The sequence below is a fragment of the Mytilus trossulus genome, chromosome 3 (genome assembly GCF_036588685.1).
Source record: "Mytilus trossulus isolate FHL-02 chromosome 3, PNRI_Mtr1.1.1.hap1, whole genome shotgun sequence".
Taxonomy (NCBI): Eukaryota; Metazoa; Mollusca; class Bivalvia; order Mytilida; family Mytilidae; genus Mytilus; species Mytilus trossulus.
This window is the reverse complement of record NC_086375.1, coordinates 34,207,308-34,215,626: the sequence shown is the minus strand read 5'-3', so window position 1 is coordinate 34,215,626 and position 8,319 is coordinate 34,207,308.

Sequence of the window (8,319 nt, the reverse complement as noted above, 5' to 3'; positions counted from 1 at the left end):
AGTACTGTGGCGTCGATGATTAGCATAATAAACCTCGATGTAAAGCACACGCTTCACAGGAATAAGGAGAGTTTTACAAATAATGTGAATACACAGATCCTCCATCCTATTTATATTTTGCTGGAAATGTTGCAGTGTTCATCATTTCTGTTTTGATTCTGCTCACAACATTTCATTTTTTCTATAATTCCGATTTAAATATGTGGAACCCGCAATAAAAATAGATGGCCTCAATCACGTGGCCTCAATGATTTAGTAGCAATGAAAAATTCCGTTACCCTGAGTTCTACGATGTTACATTAGCCTGGGATCCGGCCCAATCTAGCTGCGCGTCGTAAGATCAAGATTAGCCAGGATCCCAGGCTAATGTTACATAAACCGAATCACACATACAGAACTTTGCGCTCAAATGTAATTCTTGGTGAAGTATACAGGTAACTTCGTTTACGAAAATTTATACACACTTTATCATTAACATATTACCAGGCTTTTGCATATTCACGTTTTTTTATGCTGAACTGTAGTCGAATTCAATTCTATACATTTTTTTTACGTGAAGCAATAGGAGTAAGAATATTTTGTTCGCGCCAATTTAACCAGCATCATCACCATCAAATATTTTCCGTTATTTTTGTGAAATTTCAGTTAAATAGTTTATCAATTAGAGAAATTTTAGTAAGTATTACTTATTAATGTTAAGGTTCTACTGATGTGCTTCTCAAGACCTTTATGACGGTCCGTTTTATCCCATTTATCTCAATACTATCTCCGATGACAGAAATGTCAACTCGACCTATTCGTGTCGAAAGTGAAAATCGCATCTATTTGATGAAATAATTTCTTCTTCAACGGTTCATGCATTATTTTTGTATTATTTGATATCCAATCACATTCACGTTGCATGTTTGCATGAAAATTGTTATGCATAAGTGAATTGTAAGCTTAAGGGCGATGCAACATGCGAGGTCAGTGCGCGATCACGTGACATTATTATTTGTAAACAAACATACTCCCCGTGTAACACGTGTCTGAATTATCCTTTCAAAGTGTTATGAATCTTTCAATCACTATTTTAAGATATATTTCTTTTTGTTTTAAGGTTTGCATATCAGTAGTCCAAGTGAATTAGAAATAGTTATGGGTTGTGTGTTGTTGTTTTTTTTTTTTTATATAGAATTAGAAGGTAAGTCTACATAAGTTATATTTAACTTAAGTCTAAGAAGATGACTCCACTTTCCCTCTATATTTAAAACCCGCTTACTAATTTAAACAGCATTTGCTCCTCTTGAACGCTAATTTGCCCCTTCCCCGTCATTTCCCTTGAAAGGAGTAACTTCGGTAAGGGCCATATTTGGCCCCAATTGTAAAGTAAATAGCAATAAGACAATATATTTGCGCAAACCATTTAGATCACGGAAATCCAAAATATGGCATCAGTAAGGAGAGTTGTACAAATAATATGAATACACAGAGCCCCCATCCAAATTTTCTTTAGCTATAAGTATTTATCTTTTTCTATTTTATACATAGGTGCTTGAGGAGAGGATCCTGTAATGAGCCCCGGGGTATATACAGGGAAAGAACACATACGAGAATTTCGAATGTGTACATTTCGAAAATCTCTGACTTTTTCTACCCTGGAACTCATCTAATTTCCCGCGTTTTCAGGTGGAGTTATCCTTCTTGAGCTGAAGACCACACAGATGTCGTTGTTTTGTAACTTCCGTTGATCGAAGTTGAATGGACAAAAAAACAGCAACACCGCCAGCGAAAAAACTAATTAAAAGTGTTTAAACAGTAATATATTATGTCCGGATATTGATATTCGAAAAGGATAATTATATGGGAACAGCAAGTACTCGTTGATTAGACCGATAAGAGACATTTTATTAGATTTTAAAACATTTTTTCCTGACCATTGCCCCAATTTCTTGAAACGAAGTTGGCAACCTTTCGCTTCGCTCAATTGTCGAGATTCACGTTGATAGTAAACATGCATATTTAAAGTAAAAATATGGTATATTAGTATATATATGGTACACATAAGTGATATATATTTAAAAATCTGTGATTTATGATAATAAGGGGGGGGGGGGGGGGGGGGGGCTCATTACAGGAACCTGTCCTCAAGCACCTATGATTTTATATGTACTAAAAATATTCCATTTTTTCTATAATTTCGATTAAAATTTGCCAAAATCTGAGTTCAATAGGTCGAATGCCCCAAATAAACATTCCCTGAATGGATGAAGTACTGTGGCGTCGATTTAAGGCATAGCAAGCCTCGATGTAAGCACACGCTTTACATGAATAAGGAGAGTTTTAAAAATAATGTGAAGACATATCCCCTCAATCCAATTTATGTATTGCTTAATATATTAAAGTGTTCATTATTTTCTGTTTTGATTCTATTAAAAACATTCCATTTTTTCTATAATTCCGATTTAAATATGTGAAACCCGCAATAAAAATAGATGGCCTCAATGGTAAAAGCAACGCTTAAATTTCCGTTAATATGTTAACATCTTGAACTTCGACCCTGGATTCACAAGTAGAGATTTCTTTGCGCTCAAATGTAATCCTTATGAAATGTACAGGTAATTTCGTTCACAGAAATATATACACACTTTATCAGTAAAATATTGTCATGCTTCTGCATTTCACATTTTTTTTATGCTGAACTTTAATCAAACTTAATTCTATAGAAATTTGATTACGTAAAGCAATAGGAGTATGAATATTTTAAGCGCCAATTTAACCAGCTTGAACATCGCCATCATCAAAATTATTTATCGTTATCATTGTGAAATTTCACTTGCATAGGGTTTATTAATAAGAGTAATTTTGGTAAGTATGTCTTATGAATTATAATTTTCTCGAGATGTGCTTCTCTAAACATTTTTGACGGTCAGTTTAATCCCATTTTTCTCAATATTATCCCTGATGACAGAAATGTCAACCCGACCTATTCGTGTCAAAATCTACATGTATTTGATCAACCAATTTCTTCATGCAGTAATTCTGTATAATTTGATAATCAATCACATTCACGTTACATGTTTGCATGATGAACCTTGGGTTCTGAAAGAGTGAACTATAGTGTATGCAAGATCAATGCAATTGTGACGTCAGTGCGCCTACATGTGACATTTTTATTTGTAAACAAACCGGCTCCTCATGTAACTCGTGTCTGAATTATACATTTAAAGTGCAATCAATCTTTCAATCAATCACTAATTTATGTTATTTTTGTGTTGGTTTTTAGCTTTAGATATAGGAAGATGTGGTGTGAGTGCCAATGAGACAACTCTCCATCTAAATAACAATTTAAAAATTAAACCATTATAGGTTAAAGTACGGCCTTCAACACGGAGCCTTGTTTTGCATATATCAGCTGATCAGTAGTCAAAGCCAACTAGACATACTCACATTGTGTCATTGTTCCTTTTCGGAGTTGTGATTTCTATATAGTTTTAGAAGGTATAAATAAGTCATTATTTAAAAGTGGGATCGGAGGGGTCCTGATCCCAAAATCCTGAAATTAAACATGAAATCCCAAAGTCACAAATTTCAAAAATATCAAATCCTCCAATTCTCCATATCAAAATTTTAAATAGACATCCAGGATCCCGAAAGGGTCAATAGAACATGGGTTTTAAGTCAGGTTCGTTTGCATGAAATCTCTAGTAAAAAAATGCCAGTGATAGAAAGATAAACAGATAAGCAACTGCCAAATAATGGAGGGGAAAAATCCAGTGTAAGTACTATTTTGCAGAACGATAAACAGATACGTAGACAGACCCAGAGGGTGGGAAAATTTAGTTGATTGTATTTTATGAAATCATTTGAAACATGACGGGAGTGGGCAACCCTCTGGTCAGTCCCCCCCTCTTTATGGAAAGTTCTGGATCCGCTAATGAGATTTGCAGGTTTTCTTTGCAAAAATACCTTAAAATATCACCAACTCTGGCTGAGCAAAAAATTTGATTCATTTCAGCTCATTACCTGGGCTCACTGGCTAAATATTTTCTTTACAGTTCACTGGCAAATATGTTATGATATTCTTGTGTAGATACATGTAATCTGATAATTTATCCATGTGTGTGAGGAGAAGTTAATATTTAGCCGGCTTTCGTCTTTAAAAAATGTCATAGGCCAAGTTGTGGAGGTGAAAAAGCCAGTAACAGAACGATGAACAGATGATTAGGTTTTCTTCGTATACAATGTAGATCCATTGAAATTTCTTCCACTGAGGACACAAATTGATTATATTAACATTACCTCATTAATTGCACTCACTCACCATTAAGCTCATTGCGGCTCACTAGCTCATATGTGGAAAAGCTGATAACATGTACATACATGAAGGAGTTAATGCCCTTAACTGTCAAGCATCAAACAGTCATTCTCAGCTACTGTTAGCTTCAAATTGGTTAAGATTTAACTGTGATTAGGCAAAATATCCTTAAGTTGATTTGAGAGATGTTTCAAATAATCATCTTTACGGTTATTTTTGGAATACAATTGTCAAATTCAGCTGATTTTTTTATCGTCCGGAAAAAAGTGTACATTTTATTGTCATGGCTAAGAATTACTGTTTAATCTTCATTTGGCAAGACTACTTCAGTAAGGTACCCCCATTACTAGCTCATACATGTATATGGTCAGATCATATGTTATCCTATGTCATTTGAAATTGTACTTGCATGCCTTTAAAAAGTTTTCAAATGAGATTGTGACGCCAGAATGCATTCTTAACAGAACGATAACCAATGAGAAGAGGACACATATGTCATCCAAAATTTTTGCAGCCACGTCAAAATTTGTGAGGACACCCTATCAAGCTTGTGGTCATGTTGTGTTAAAACATTTTTAGGAAGCTGAAAAATACCAACAATAGAAAAATAAACAAATAATCGATATTGTAAAATATCAATGCGTTGAAAAGCCAATGATATACATACATGTATATTCATAAATATATCAACCATAAAATACAGCTGATTTAATTTACAACACAACTGTTGGAAAAAAACTATATGTCTATGATGTATATAACTTATCTCATTCTAGTCCATATCACTCAACTGACAGAATCAGTGTAAATTTCATGAATTCTTTAATATCATGTATAATCATGGACTATTCTTTATAGCAATATCTGTTAGCCATTTAGATGTCTTTTGCATTTAAAGTTCAGTTTAAGTGGGCTTACTTTGCGAAAAAGAACACAATTTCCAGATCATAGTTTACATTTTCTTTATATTTTTCTGTGTCAAAATGACCTCAATATAAAGAACAATATGTAGACCCATAAATTGTCTATCACATTCTACACATGAGATCTTTTCAGGAAAGACTGCGATTGGAGTATTTAACCATTGCAACTTTTTAATTTGATCTCCTCCACTAATTGAAGTAGAATATTTAATGAAGGTTTGGCCACATTTTGGAATATGTTTATACATGTATAGACATAATGTTAAGCCTGTTTTATAAATTGAAAAGGTTACATTTTCCCCCTTATTTCAAAACGTAAGCTTGAATGTAGTGCCCATACTTTCCCCAACTGCTCAGGGTTCAACCTCGGCGGTCTTACAAAGCTGCGCCCTGCCGAGAATCTGGTTGTAACATGTACAACAATCAAACATCAACCCTCACTAAATTGAATGTAATTGAAAGACATCTAGAGGTTGATATCAGAGGCGGGCCCCTGCTTTTTGGAAAAAAATTTGATTGCTTATATAGGGAATTACTGAATAGTGACTGGAGCAAGCCCCCTTTTAGGTCAGTCAGTGGGCCCCCACTTATGAAAATTTCTGGATCTGCCACTGGATATACAGTATTGAACAGAAGATAAAAAAGGGAACAATATGGTGAATTTTGCAGATTGATATTATTTAATGTACATGCATTTGAAATATTTAAGATATATTGTTTCGAATTTTAGTTCTAGGTTCCATGGTGACTTAGCTTCCATTTTAGAAAACTGTGATTTAAATGCTAGTCTATTAGAGGGATATTTCCTTTTCATTAATTGTAGATATGGAATCTTATTTTACCATGAAGTCAGATTTGAAAATGACTTTGGGAATGAAGATGTCGTAAAGACTGAATGTCAGTTTTAGTCTTTTATATGTACTTTATAATTTTAGTCTTGCATGTATGTAATTATGTGTACATCTATATCACTGATTCAGTGGCAATGGTAAATAGACACTGACAAGTCTTGGATAACATTTATAGTTTTAAATGTTTTGTCCGTTGACTAAAACTAGGTGGAGGTGTGTGTGTTCTTATTTCCAACAGAGGTAAACTCAACATATATCAATATGTGCCTGAAACAAATTGTTAACACATGGCAAGAGTAAAATCTCTTTGTTCTTACTGTGGTATAATCTGGATAATGCACAGCTAAGGTGTGCATTAACTACCTCAGATAACTGCACAGTTCAAATCTATTTTTACCTTTAGGGGCGGTTCTTGGAGTTTGAAAGGGGCGTTATTCTATCAAATTGAAAAAAAATCCCCGAGTGTAGCGAGACTAAAGACAATATTGACGTTTTGAAGCTAAAACACGATACTTTGTCAAATCCAAGGGTTAACGACCTGTTCGCCCCCACCCCCGAATCTGCCATCTGCCTTGAAATTACGACAAAGATAAACTTCGTACAAACATCGTAGTTTCAAAATAGGAAAAAGAAATGTTTCTCATTCCTTCATTTTTTTTTATCTAAGCTGGGACATAAACTATTTTATTATATTTTGTGTACAACGTAAATCTATATCAGTGTTTTAAAGTAAAAAAGAAAGTTAAAACAATTTTTGTTAATTTCTGCCCAAAAAGAATTGTATCTAAGAATATCCGAATATAAAAGGTTTTGAAAGAGAAACATATTTTCTGTTTATTATACATTTTAAATTTAGGTAATATAATATTTTCCTCGTTTCTTTTTCTCTCTAAGCATATCATTGAGAAATTCAAAAGCAATTATTCTGATTTAAACTCAATAACCCTTGCAGTTATGTTTTTTTTTTATTCACCGAAAGTACACTGTGACAGTTTGTGAAAGTCTTAATCGTCACCAATTAAATAAAAATGGGGAATAAATTTAACGGAAATATTTTAATCAACAAAACATTTTTTTTTATCATATACCCAAGCGCCTGTGGAAACGATAAAAAAAATATACCATTAAATCGCTATTTTAGAATGAGTCTAAATATGAAAAAGAAATATTTTTTAAACTTACCAAATTCGTATTTTCGCCTTGCTTTACCCTACAAGAAATTTTCCTAGGATCCGTGGATTGCGGAATGACGTCAACATTTCTAAAACGTTCACGTAAATTGATTGCGTCATGTGTTAAAACAGTTATTGGCCAATCAAATCGGTATATGGAATTTAATCTGCACAGCACGAGATGACCCAATAACCCGAACTCCTACGTCGTTCGGGTTATTGTGTCATCTCGTGCTGTGCAGATTAAATCCCATATACCGACTTGCTTGGTCAATAACTATAACATAATTGCTAGATACGGTATGATTATACCACAAGAAAGTTTTAACCTGTGTATATATACTTAAAATTTGATAAAAAAATCATGTCTTTTTCAGGACTTCTGAATCCAACCATGTAGTATGGAATGTTTTTGAGATATGGTTTTGGTCGATGGATGTTAATGAAGGACCTGTAGTACAAAGTATATCACTGTATTTAGCTCTTTGTCTTAGTGTATTATTAAAGTACTTTGCTTTGAGCTCAGTTCATTGTTATGCAATTCATTCTTTGTGAAATAAAGATTTGACAGAAAACTCTCATGTACCGGTACAAGGATTTGTCAAAGAAGTATCACCTCTATTTACAATGTAAGTATTAGGGAGATAAAAGCATTCTATTTTTATTTGAACCAAACATATTATAAAAAAAAAGAACAAATTTACCCGATAATGCTACTCCCACTACTTAGACTACTAGCAATATGATGCTAGGTTGTTTTAATACATCTGTACTGCCTACTGATGACTTGGTCCAGAGTGTAAATGGTCCTTCAACTATGTGGGGAAAAATATTATCAGGCCTATCTAGGCTAATCAATTTCTAAAACTATATTTCATTGTACGAAATGACAACAACCACTGAGTTACAGGCTCCTTATATCATGTTCTCAAATCTAGATATCATCTCCCATTTAGAAAAAAAACACGTGAAAAAAATATGAACCTATTATGTGTTGCTCTCCCAGTTACAAAATATATCCAAAACCTAAGATGTAGAACATGTTCTATCATAATCATTTGGTAACTAATGTAATT